Here is a 14,172-nt window from a genome sequence, read left to right as displayed (position 1 = left end):
GGGGGGGCAGTTAGGGGTGACCAGGCAGGCAGGCAGGTGAGCAGTTAGAAGCCAGCGGTCCCGGATTTTGAGAGGGATGTCCAACTAGCAGTCGGACATCCCCCAAGGGGTCCTGGATTAGAGAGGGTGCAGGCTTGGCTGAGGGGGATCCCCCCTCCCATGCACAAATTTCATGCACTGGGCCTCTAGTAGAATGATAAGAAAAATCATATGAAATCAATATTTACCTATTCAAATAGACAGTGTATGCAATGGTTAAAGGCAATAGACAGTATATGTAATGGTTAAAGGCACAGAGCCTAAAGCCAGGTTCATGTCCCAATACCACCACCTACTTGCTATGTAACCTTTGGTATATTTCTTCATGCTTCTGTGCCTCAATTTCCACATTATGAAATGAGAATAAACATGAGGCTTAATTCATAGGATTATTTTAAGGATAAAGAAGTTAATTTATACAAAGTCCCCAGAAGGGGGATGCAGTAAGCACACTATAAAACATTAGCTATTCTTATATATGCTTCTCTACTAATTACCAGTGGACTAAATGTATCAAAGGCTTTCTTCATATATATCTTAACAAATAACAGTGTCATCCTATTATAAACACTCAAGGCATTTGATGAAGAGATCAAACTTGCCACTGTATTGATTTTTAATAATCAATTTTAGTCAGAAAAAAATCATTAAATAATGGATAAAATAACATAAGAAATTATGATCACAATTGTAAACTACAAAAATAGCTGGAGGCAGCTTATGATATCTGAATATGCTTCCCCTCCTAAAATTTGGAGATGAGTTATAGTTCCAAACTAATTAGTAAAATGCATGAACAGCTGCTGAACTCTTCTGTTGTAATTGCTGTATGTTATTTCCAAGGAATTACACAATCCTACATCTATAAAATAAAGTTGAAAGAACATACTTTGGGAATTTAGCTGTGATAGGCAAAAAGACAGATAATAAGCAAATGGGTTTTTACAGAGCTCCTCTCCCTTTTTGTTTTCTTTTAAAAATATTTTTTATTGATTTTTAGAGAGAGAGGAAGGGAGAGGGAGGGAGGGAGGGAGGGAGGGAGGGAGAGAAACAGGAAGGAAGGAAGAAAACAGATGAACTGAAACCCTGATCATGAGAAGTACATCTTGAATTCCCAAATGGATTGAATTTTAGAGAAAATAACAAAAATAAGTTATTGTTTTTGGATCAATAAAAATTGTTGGTCATTCAGAGAGCCAGTCTTCTCCATCTGGTGGCTCTCCCATCCCCTAGGTCTTTATCATCAACTTATCCAGTGTGTCGAGACACTGTAGATGTAGTATGTGATGTGGTCTGAGCTAAGAATTAGGTGTCTCAGTATAGAATATTTGAAGCTCACAGAAAGAAAAATTGCTCCAATTTAAAAATAAAAGTAATCTTTAAATATTAAAAAATTAAAAATGTTGGTAGTATAGCTCTCAAGCTGAGATTTATCATAATTTGATTATTATGTATTTCAATTCGGGGAATTTGAGATATTTTCAGATTTAAGTTTTGCCACATGTAAGTGTTCCCCTGCTGCCCCAAAGGACACTCGGGTTCAGAACTGGACCCGTCCTGTGCAGTGCTTATCCTTTGAAGCTAGTGATGCCATTGTGAGGGGGCTGAATTCCGTGTAACTGAAAGGATTAATACACATACCTGTCCTGAGGTCCGGATTGGTGTGAGGATGCTGTATAATCCACGCAGTTATCTAGCAGAAGCAGAAAATGGTCCTTGGTTAGCATTTCTAAAAGTTGAGTACGGACAGACTTCTTTCACAAACCATTTATGTGCACAGACTTCTTTTACAACAATTCTCACTAAGCTACAAGAACATATCCCTGGTCTTGTCTTCAGATTCCAATTTGAGAAATACATTCTTAGTCAAAATAACTAAGAGCAGACGATGTCTCGTTCTCTTGGTTTCTCCACCATTTTCCAGCTTTCCTGATTTCAAACCTCACTTGGCGACCTCACACATGTTTCATGCTGTGTCCCTCCCCTTCCCCTCAATAAGCGTCTCCAAACATGTCTCCTTCCTTCTGGCTCCCCTGAGTCCATCCAAGCTTACCTCTTCGGCCTTGTTCTCGTTTGATGAACTCTTGCTGATCTGATAGCCCATCCGCACCTGCCTCCTTCCCCCTCACCATGTGCTTCACTCACAGTATGGTAGCCAATGTTCTCACACAAGTAGGCTTTCTGCTTCTGACTTCTCGCCTTGATAGGCAACCTATTAGGGACGTGGTGGGGGGCAAGGTCATTTGAGCTACCTTCCATGTGCCAGACTTCATGGTGTCATTTCATTTATTACCCTGGTGCTTTGGGGAATTTACTTGAGCATTCATCCTAGACTCAAATAATAGCTACTATTTACTTAGGTCTTTACTATGTGCTGGTTTTCTGTTAAGTATTAGATGCATTATCTCATTTAATCCTTGTAACTTCATCAGGAAGTGGGCCTTAGCACTGTGCCCACATTTTTAGATGAGGACTTTGAGGCAAAGGAAGAGTAAGTGGATCAATCAATTTGAGCACAGTTCTTGGAGCTTTGGAGTTTCCAGATGATAGTGACTCAGCTGATTACTTGCTTCCTAAAGTACAGTAATAACAGAAAGCTGTTATGAGTAGAGGCACATTTAGAATAAACACCATTGTGTGCTCAGTGTAGCAGCACTTCTGTGGTGGTTCTTTGCCACACCAGCCCACTTTACCAAAAGTCAAGCAGCACAAACTTCAATTTGACCTAGTTTAATCAAAATGTGGGTTGTGGTTCAATTATTTGACAATTGATTACTAAGAATTTAAACAGTTTTTAACAACCACTATAAATGCAGTCTTTCTTTTTGTGGTCTCTCTCAGAAACTAATGTTGCTATTTCTCACTGCCATGTACACACCATAACTCCTCCCAAATAACCTGCAAATGCAGGGGGAGCAAGGCTCCTAAAGACACCACATTTCAAACGGTGTGGATTTGGAGGGATCCTGGAATAAATCCCGAGATGATCTTCCAGCTAATTCAAGCTCTAAGTGTCATTCCTTAGAATTCAGTTGCAGTTACTGGCAATAGGGTTGAAGCCCTGCTGTTGCTCGATCATAATCTATACTGTGTACTGCCCATTTAATAAACACACAAACACAAGTAAATACAGATTGAACCCGGGAGTGCTGGTGTCAAGAGGAAGTCAGACCACAGCAAGTCAACATCCATTGGCTATGGTTCCCTCCACCATGTAGCCGAAGTGAGAAGTTAAGTGATGGTTCAAACTTACAGGAGTGAAGAGTCACCCGTGCCTTCACCTGCTGGCCACACCCCTGCTCAGTCTACAAGGCAGAAGGTGTTTTTAATAGAAACAAGGATTACACACCCGATTCCAAAGCAAGAGAGAGCTATTGCCTTTCTGTTTCCTGTTTAGGTTTCACAGGCCTATTCAGCTACCCGAGGATGTTAGAACAGCGATCTGTTTTGAGCTTGGAAAGGTTTGATGTTTCTTTATGTGGGGGTGTTCAATTCATTAGAAAAAAAAAAAAGGCAGCAGCACCATGTGGAAATGTAGCACATCCCACTCTAACATTTCTCTTCTGCGTCCTTAGCCCCAGTCACTAGATTGCGGTTTCCAGGTTGTTTTGCTTTTTCTTTCTTTCTGATTGTGTTTACCCCTCATGCCAAGTGTCGTAAGTCACATTAACTGAAGATCTTGTATTTTTTAAGTAAGAGGGAAAGCTGGACTCAGCCACCTGCCAGGGCTGGACAGATGTTTTGGCCAATGCTGTACCTTCATGCTTTGCCCGTGTGAGGCCCTTACTGATGCTCCCAGGGTGGTAGGCTTCTATAGTGTTTTCCCCTCACCTCCTCGGCTCCAGTTCCCCAACTTCAGAGGGTTAAACCCCCTGTCCCCTGCTTATCTCTCAGGAGAAGTCTGCCTTCCTAGACTCATCCTTTCTGACCCTTGTAGCAACGACCATTAGGGACTTGGGGATTGCCTGACTCATGAAGCTTTGAAGCTTCAACTCTGGCCACAGTCTCCTGGCAAATAGCCCTACCTGGGCCCTAAGCTATTGTATGATCATTGAAAGTGTGAGAGAAAGTGATATTTTGGAGATGTTGGACACTCCATGTCAATGCCTGTTACAACAAAACAAACAAACAAACAACAAACAAAACATGCTTTTCTGTGTCTATGTCTGTCTTTGCAATCAAATAACATGGCCTGGCTCACTCAGCATGCCCCTGTCACCTGCCTGCTTTGGCTGCATTGCCACCATTGGGAGAATAAAAGGAATGCAGAGAAATGGTGGCCACTGGCCTTCGACATGTTTGAATGCTTCCCAACTAGTCACTATTTGTACTTCCGTTTTACAAAGGAGGAGACTGAGCCAAGAGAGATAAAGGCCTTTGCCCAGAGCCTCATGAAACTATCTGGCTCTGAAGTCCATACCGAAACCACCATGGTAGGTTCCCTCCAGAATGTTCCAGAGTCAGCACACTCTTAACTCCAGGGCCGGGCATCCGTATTGGGTCCTTGCCTTTTTTTCTGCCCTAAGGGACTATACACAGTGGCCCAGGAAGGACCTTACCTCACCCCCAGCTCTCCTTAAAGTCCTGAGCTATGAATGAGCCCAAGCCCCAAGCTTCCTTTCTAGGCCATCCTTTCGGCCTTGAGTGTCAGGGCTGCCTGCTCTGCCTTGGCCATGGCGCCACCCAGCACCCAAAGGATCTGTTCTCTATTCCAAAGCCTCAGGAGACTTTACTCACTTCTGGTATCTGCTACTTAGAACCCTCGGTCCTTTCGACAGCATTCACTTCCATTCCTAGCCTGGGGCCAAAGGTAGGGCTGAGGAAGAGAAGTCAGTGAGCTACCAGGAGGTCTCTAGGGTCCTTATAGCTTCTATTAGATGCTAATTTCTAAACATCTGAACGCCACTATTCTCCTTCATGGGGCCTATGGTCCTCCCATTGCCTAACATATTGACTATATTTATTTGATTTTAATACTATGTTGTCTCCTAAAGAGAACTTGGTGTTTACAATAAAAACATAGTGACATACCTTGAAAAGGAGTAAAAAGACAAAAGTCAACAAATAAAGGGGAGAGAGAGTATATTCTGTTTTAACAGATGAACAGTTGGCTACATTTGAAATGCAATTCAACAAGCATTTACTACATACTTCTTTCCAAATCTAATTTTGTCACCAGCATAGCGTGGAGGTTAAGAGGGCTGCCATTTAGTAGCTATCGCCTTGGGTCCTGTTACTTAACTGCCCTGTGCCTCTGGTTCTCTGTCTACAAAATGGGAATCACAGCAAGGGCAATAAAACTTTTCCAGAAATTAACACAACTTCAAATTATTAGCTGTTTCTCTCATTCCTAACCTAGTTCTTTTTTAATATATATATATATTGATTTTTTACAGAGAGGAAGGGAGAGAGATAGAGAGTTAGAAACATCAATGAGAGAGAAACACCAATCAGCTGCCTCCTGCACATCTCCTACTGGGGATGTGCCCACAACCAAGGTACATGCCCTTGACCGGAATCTAACCTGGGACCCTTCAGTCTGCAGGCTGATGCTCTATCCACTGAGCCAAACCGGTTAGGGCTCTAACCTCGTTCTTAAAAGTAAAGCCTGGAAGAGAGAGGGGAAGCCAACATTTACTGTGCACCTGTCCAGTAAATGTTAGCGATCTGTAAGTTATCTCATACGATCACCATAAACTTATGAGAAAATATTTTCATCAATATATAGATGCAATGGAATGTTAGAGGCCCTATGGATTAGATCAGAGCTATGAGTAACCTAAGATATACTCTCTTATGAAACCTGGCATGGGAGTGATGCTCCACAGAGCAGAATCTCTGGAATGCTTGTTAAAACTGAAGATTTCTGTACCCTTACTCACACCTGTTTAATTTCAATCTCTTTTTTTTCATTGATTTTAGAGAGCTTGCCTTGTTTAAGTCTTGTCACGAGGTAAATTTGGTTCTTTCTCTATAAAAGGGAAATAACAGCAAAATTTAAGTCATAGGGCTATTGTAGGGTGTTAATCTTATAAAACATTTAGAGCACTTCCAAGCTACCATTTTTAGATCAGTCAGTTGAATAATCCAGGTGTTTTCACATCTCTAAGCTCCTGCCTTCTCTTTGCTTGATGTGTTCATCTCCCCTTTCCATGTGGTGGCTTTCTCTATTCTCTTCAGAGACAGCTGCCCTTGACTATCTACACCCCTACCACCACCAACCCCAGCCAATCATCTGGGCCAATTCTCCTGCTTGTATGATCATAGAACTCAACTGTTGTGTTAGAGTTCCTTACTTGTTTGTCTCCTGAACAAGGCTTGGAAGTCCTGGAGATAGCTGTCCTTGTCGAATACAAGTTTATATCCACAGAACATAGTCAGATGCCATAGCCTGAAGCCCAGAATGCATTTGTTGGATTTAATTGAATTTAGCTAAATTAAAAGATGATACCCTCAGGGAACGCATCTCACAAACTCTCTTGCTTAATTAATTATATGGTATCATATGGATGCAGACACAGCAAGTTACACCCAAGGGATATACCAGTCATGCCAAACATAACACCTTTGTTATCTACCTCTCACCTCTGCTTTCGTCCTGACCAATGCGGGACCCATGCCTTTCTGAAGAACAGAAGGAGGAAGGGGTTGGAGAGGAAGAGATACACTCCTACAACTGCACAAAACCGCTATGTGCTGGAACAAGCATGCTCAGGCTAATTTGGTTCCTTCTAACCATGAGGCCTGGTATAGGCAGTCTGAACACTAGTAGGCAAATACCAATGATATTACAGGCATAACCAAGTCAACCTAGAGCAACCTGGTGGCTTTTGTTACCAACAGAAGATTACCAACAGGTAATAATCAGCTAAAGAAAGGTGTCAGTCAAAAGCTGGGAGAGCCCAGAGGGAAACCAATTATTTAGACCTGGAGGAGCCCCTTACAAAAGTCCTTGAAAGGTGATGAAAACATTTCCAGGAAGAGAAGACGGTAGACTAATGTAATGAGAGGAATTTGCATGATCAAAGGACCCAAGTGTGAGAACTCACTTCACCCAGGGTTAGAGAAGAACAGGCACTGAATTACAGTAAGAATGAAGAAGACCTGGGAAGCTGGACTGGGAAGAAGTTCTTGAATGTCACACTATGGAAAGTGTGCTTGATTTTGGGAGCCATCAAGAGTTTTTAAAAGGAAAGGAAGTCATCTGGCCTGGGCTTTAGTAAGACAACTTGTGGAGTGCTGCTTGTGGATTAAAGTAAAGAACATAGGCATCAGGGAGACTGCTTCTGAGGTAGCGTGTATAAAGGACCATTCGATTTTCTCTTATACGAATGTATTAAAATATACACCAAAATACACCAATATATGAAAACCGTAAGAGAGAAGGGCCAAAAGTTATTTGTCACTAGACCAGCGGTAGAAATAAATCTTTACTGCCTCTAAAGAAGATTAAACTAAGAAATTGTAGTAGTTAGCAAAACTGCCACAGAAAAATTCAGAGATGCAAAGAAATGTAATTACGCACATATTTCCACAGAGAACGGAATCTGAACCCCGTGGATGAAGTAAGCAAAGAAGCAAACAACTTGTTCAAAGCCTAAGAAGGGCCTTGCTTTTTTCACCAAGAGCCAACAGATTTTTCTTTGAATTAGCTCTCCTATTTCCTTAAAGAGAATTTGATAGTATTGTGGAAAACTTCAACCCAACATGAGTAAACTGGTTAGGTCAAAATGACAAGTCACTGAACTTTTGACACACACACACCCAGAAAAGTGGAGTGAGAGAATGTTTTAGAAGAATCAAGTTTAAATAGAAAATAGCTTATCACTTCCCCACCATACATATTTGGCCTTGGGAGAATGGAAGCTTGAGTAACTTCATGTCCATAGTGGTCATTGATTCACCTACATAACCCAAAACCTAATACCATTTCTTCAAGGTCCCTTTCAAGACCCACTTTCTAAGTGGCATGTCCTCTTATTGAACTTCTTTCCCTGTATTATTCATTCTCAGGTATTCATATGGGTAAGTGATCTAAGTATTTCTCTCAAAGATGGCCTTTTAACTACTTTTTAAATAATTTATGTATACGTAGTTTGTTTCCTCAATACAACTGTAAGCATTTTACTAATGGGAATATTGGGGTATATTCTGTATTTTTTTCCATCAGGCCTAACCGGCATGTAAAAATTAAAAACAACAAACAATAGTAATAATAATAGCTAGGACCTTTAGAATGCCATGCATGTGTTCATCATTGTTTCAAGAGCTGTATGCATATGAACCCACTTAGTCATCACAATTACTTGAGGTAGATACTGTTATTCTTTTTTTAAATATATTTTTATTGATTTCAGAGAGGAAGGGAGAGGGATAGAGAGAGATAGAAACATCAATGATGAGAGAGAATCATTGATTGGCTGCCTCCTGCACACCCCCTACTGGGGATCAAACCCGCAAGCCAGGCATATGCCCGTGGCCAAAATCGAACCTGGGACCGTTCAGTCCGCAGGCCGACACTCTATCCAAACCGGCTAGGGCAGATACTGTTACTCTTATCATTTACACTTGAGGAAACTCAGTCACAGGAAGGTTAATCATCTTAACCACAGTTGCATAGCCAGTGAGTGCATGATCCCAGGCAGTCTGACACCAGAGCTGTGCTCCAATGTACCCTTTAATATACTTTTTTCCTTAAATTCAAATTCCAAAAGAAAAACAGAATTGAAAATCAGAGGCCCTAGCTAGAAAACGGAGATGAGATTTAGGGTCAAGTAAGGTTGCCTTTAAAAAAAAAAAAATGAGAAAAAACTTCCAAGATCTCTGCAAGATTTTGTGGCTCATCATAGCAAGTGTCTTCTTTGACATGGACGCCAAAACAAACATCTCATCCCGGGCCTCCGCCTCCACTGTCTGCCTTGATGTGCTATCGCTTATTGAGATTTGAAAATGAATGTGAGTAAGGTAGATACAGTGGCAGTAAGTAGAAGAAGCCTCCCAGACAGAAGACATTTCCACTCTTTACTAAACAGTGAATGCTTCTCTCACTTTCTGCTTAACTAAAGCTGTGATAGGTGTGTGAAAAGAGGGATGATGAACAGCCTAAATGCCCCAGGGGAGTTTAGAGCAGAGACTAGGGCATCAGTGGGTCTGTCACCATTCTCTGGTACCAAGTTCCCCCATCAACCACTGCAGTAAGGACCTGCCTTCATTTGAGTCCTTTAAGCCAGCCCCACTGGGAAGTAGGGCTGAGCTGTGAGTGCCACAGGTACCCTCTGCGCTTTGGCCTGGTCTTTGAGGCTTTGTTTCTATGTAGTGTTCTCTCTGTGTTTGACTTAGGTTTCTCCAATATATAACGTTGCCTTGGCTTCTTTCCAGCTGTTAGGTCTCAGAATATTCTCTTTGCTGGTTCTATCCCTCAGACTTGGTCCACTTGGCCATCTACCCATATTCTCATGAAGGGAAATTTGACAGTAGGTAATATCATATCAGAATACAAACTCTGCCCCAACCTGCATCTTTATTCATTCTTATCCTTACCATATCTAACACATACCATGCAGAAGGCTTATTTTGGGGGTAGGGAGAATTTATACATCTGAATTCCTATTTGGTAGGCCTTCAGTAATGACATATAAAATGTGCTATTGGACCTTTGTTCAACTGTTTACAAAGATGACTATAATTCTGATTCTTGTGTACATGCCTCTTTGTAATGCAACTTTGCCACTCCTCCTACCTATTTACATAAAGAGCTAGGGTTCGTAATGACCAAAGGCTCAACCCAGTGGGCGGGGACTGGCGAGCAGGCTGAACTCCACGAGGTTCCTGGTGGCCATCCCTCTCACAACCCAGGATCACTTGCTCCTAACTGCTCACCTGTCTGCCTGCCTGATCGCCCCTAACTGGCCCCCCTTCCAGCCTGATCACCTCTACCTGCCAACCTGATCATCCTAACTGCCCCCCGACCAGCATGGTCAACCCTTACTGCCGCCCACCAGCCTGGTCGCCTTTTACTGACACCCCTACCAGCCTGGTCACCCCTCACTGTCCCCACTGCTGGGCTAATTGCCCCCAAATGCCTCCCCTGCTGGCCTTGTCACCTCCAACTGCCCCCCAAACCTGTTTGGTCACCCCTCACTGCCCGCCCCCCCCGCCGGCATAGTCACCCCGAGCAGCCTACTGCTCAGTTGTTTGGTCGTTCCTCACTAACCCCCCTGCCGGCCTTGTTGCCCCACTCAGCCTGTTTGGTCATCCATTTGGTTGTTTTGGATGTGACAGCCCCTGGCTCTTTATATATAGAGATAGAAGACAGCATCAGGGACAACATAGAACGTCAAAGCCTCAGCCTCAAAGGCCTTTCAGCTTCTGCTCTCAGGCTCTTGCTGCCCTAAGACCACCACATAAGGAAGCCCAGGCCACCCTCCATGAGGATGAGAGACCACTCCCAGGCTATAGGTGGAAGCAATCTCCAAATGTGTGAGTGAGGCCCTCCAGCCTCAGCTGTGCTGCCAGATGACTGCAGCCAGACCAGAGACACAGGCAAGACCAGCAAAAGAATTGCCATTTTTTGTCTAAAACAAATGAGATCGCCACATGAAAAGGGACTTTTATCGAACTTTGAGTGAAATAATGTACAAATGTTCCTCTGACATGTCTACATTGTCTATGCTTTTTCATTTAACTGTTTTTAAAATTCCACATATCCCCATTATTTCTTTTGTCCTAGTTACAGTACAACTCTCTAAGCAATTTCTACTGTTCTTCTTTCCAACCAGAGAACTATGGATGTGCAGGATCACCTCACCCCCAGCTATGGCAGCCTTGACAAGAGAATCCAACTCTTCATCACCATGGATCTCAAGCTGTGACATGGAGGGACCCACCTTCCTTTTAGATCCTTGAGACCATGGCCTGCCACTCCAGCACCTCCACAGTGAGGCACTCCAGGATTGCAACTTGTACAGGCCGCAGTGGCGCCCACCCTTCTGTGGCTTGTGGTTCGAGTCTTCAAATGTCTGTGGCTGTGGCCCATGGGAAACAGTAGCCTGGCCCTCTGGGCGCAAGATACTGCCTTAGCCTTGACCCTCCCACTATCCATACCAACTTCACTTCCAGCCATGGTCTTGGCCACCCCGCCCTTCCGCCTGCCCAGCTGCCCCCTAAAATGTATATTCTTGAAAGCAGACATCCCAAAAAGATGCAAAGAAATAACAACCCATGAACACTGGGTTCTTTCTTTCAAACTGACCAATCAGTTATGTCAATCCTCCTCCCCTGAGGAAGGGTGACTAAGGGAACAGTGAGAAGTCAGAAGGTTCCTGTAGGAGCATAGAGACTGGGGAGTATGTGTTCTGCCTACAACAGGTATCATTTTTATGCTAGTGACTTTTCATCGTAGCTCCAGCTCCAGCTCTTCCCTGAGCTTCAGACTAATGTATTTATCTTCCTACTCAGTTTTTCTGCTTGGAAGTTGAATAGGCATTTTAAACTCAATATGTCTAATAGAGAACTACACGTTTTTCACCATTTCTCTTCAACTCTGTATCAGTAGTATCCTATATAATAAAAGGCTAATATGCAAATCAACCGAATGGCAGATGACTGGTCGCTATGGTGCTCACTGACCACCAGGGGGCAGATGCTCAATGCAAGAGCTGCCCCCCTGGTGGTCAGCATGCTCCTACAGGGAGAGCACCGCTCAGCCAGAAGCCAGGCTCACAGCTAGCGAGCACAGTGGCGGTGGTGGGAGTCTCTCCCATCTCCGCAGCAGCACTAAGGGTGTCCAACTGTCAGCTTAGGACAGCTTCCCATAGGGAGCAGGTCTAAGCCATCAGCCAGACATCCCCTGAGGGCTCCTGGACTGCAAGAGGGCACAGGCTTGGCTAAGGGACCTCCCCCTCAAGTGCACAAATTTCATGCACCGGGACTCTAGTTGCTGTATAATAAAATGCAGCAACTACATTGGAGGCTTCAACTACAGAAATTTATTTTCTCACAGTTCTGGGGGCTCAGGGTCTCATATCAAAGTGCTAACACAGTTGTTTCTCCCGAGGTTGGTCTCTTGGCTTGCAGATGGCCTCCTTCTCACTGTGTCCTCACCTGCCTTTTCTCTGTGCACATGCATCCAGGCTGTTTCTTCTTATCAGGACACCAGTCATATTGGATGAGAGCCTCATTTAACGTTAATTTAATCTTTATCACCTCCTTAGGACCATTTATCCAAAAAGGGTCACACTGGGGTTAGGGTTTCAACATAGGTCAATTCAGTTCTTAACTCCTTTCACAATATTCCCCATTTTGGGAAATAGCACCATCACTGACCAATTGCTAAGACTAAAACCTTTGGAATCATTTAGAATTCCTCTTTCCTTCACAACTCACATCCAGCCCATTAGCAAGTTATGTCAGCTTTACTGCTTCCATGTCTTACCACCTCTAGAGTTTCTGCTACCCTCTTATGCCTGCTGTACTGCATGAACCTCCTAGTTGGTTTTCCTGCTTCCCTCCTTGCCCTGCCACAGTCTATTTTCCATACATCTCCTTGAGGCATCCTGAGGGATAAGTCAGATACTATTTCTTTTTTTCTTTTTTTAAATATATTTTATTGATTTTTTTTTTTTTTTTAGAGAGGAAGGGAGGGGGATAGAGAGTTAGAAACATCAATGAGAGAGAAACAACATTGATCAGCTGCCTCTTGCACACTCCCTACTGGGGATGTGCCCTCAACCAAGGTACATGCCCTTGACCGGAATCGAACCTGGGACCCTTAAGTCCACAGGCCGATGCTCTACCCACTGAGCCAAACCGGTTAGGGCAACAGATACTATTTATTTCTTGATTTGAACACTTGATGGCTTTTCATTACACTTAGAATAAAACCCAACTAGAGTTTATGACTCGCCGTAATCTATCCCTACCTACCTCTCTGCCCTTATTGCCTAGCTGTCTTCCCCATCATTTACTTAGCTCTAGGCATCTGGGCTCCTTGATTTTCTCAAAGCAGACAAAGCTTATTTCTGTGTCATAACCATAGCATGTGGAGGTCCTGGTCCTTCTGCCTGGAACTCTGTAAAACTATTCTTCCCATTTAATTTCATTTATAGTTCTGCTCAAATGTAACTTCCTTAATAGAGCCTTCCCTGACCTCCCTATTTGAAACATACTCCACCCCCTATTTGAAACATACTCCACCCCCATGGCTGTTGATTCCCTTACCCTCCTTTATTTTTCTTCAAAGTAGTTACAACTGAAACTATAAATTTTTATTTGATCACCTGTTTATTGATAATCTTTTAAAAAAATCTTTATTGTTAAAAGTATTACATATGTCCACCTTCCCCCTACCCCCATTGACTCCTTCTATCCCTTCCTCATCCCCCACCCCAGGCCTCCACCACCCTATTGTCCGTGTCCATGGGTTGTGCACATATGAATACTAGTTCTTTGGTTGATCTCTTCCCGCCCACCAACCCACCCCTGCCTTCCCTCTGAGATTTGAAAATCTGTTCCATGCTTCTACCAGTATGCCTCTGTATCTATTTTGTTCAATAGTTTATTTTGTTCATTAGATTCCACATATTGGTGAGATCTTGTGATACTTGTCTTCCTCTAACTGGCTTATTTCACTTAGCATAATATTCTCCAGGTCCTTTACAACTAGACTATGAGTTTCATGAAGTTCTTTTGTTCTCTGCTGTACCTCCAGCACTAAATATTATCTTTGGCACAAAACAGACACTCAAAAATATTAGGTGAGTGAAAATATTATATGTAATCTAAACCATTCCAATTTAAAATTTTGATGATGACTTTTTTTCTTAAACCCTCCAGTGACTTCCAACTGCTCTCTGGGTGAAATTCAAGCATTTAGCATGATGTAAAAGGCCTTACCACCATTCAGTTTCCCCTCTAGTGACTCTCACCATGCAGCTTGAGCTCCAACCTTAATAATCTATTTGAGGTCTTAGCTGTGTTCATTCACCTTGGAATCCTTGGACTCTAAAAGAGTATCTGGCACAAAATGGCTACAAAAGGGCTGCATGAATTGGAAGGAATTGTTCTATAAACCAAAGAGTACAAAGATTCTTGATTTTACATTTTACTAGTTGGTTGCTATGTTGATAAAATGAT

At 42.9% G+C, this 14,172-nt stretch overlaps 1 pseudogene; it reads right to left on the bottom strand.

The window, feature by feature from the left end:
* Window positions 1–10,715: 10,715 nt before the first annotated feature.
* Window positions 10,716–11,161, bottom strand: LOC102775267 (annotated as a pseudogene).
* Window positions 11,162–14,172: the final 3,011 nt, after the last annotated feature.

The sequence above is a fragment of the Myotis davidii genome, unplaced genomic scaffold (genome assembly GCF_000327345.1).
Source record: "Myotis davidii unplaced genomic scaffold, ASM32734v1 scaffold982, whole genome shotgun sequence".
Taxonomy (NCBI): Eukaryota; Metazoa; Chordata; class Mammalia; order Chiroptera; family Vespertilionidae; genus Myotis; species Myotis davidii.
The sequence above is the reverse complement of the archived record's forward strand: the minus strand, read 5'-3'. Positions and strand labels throughout refer to the sequence as shown.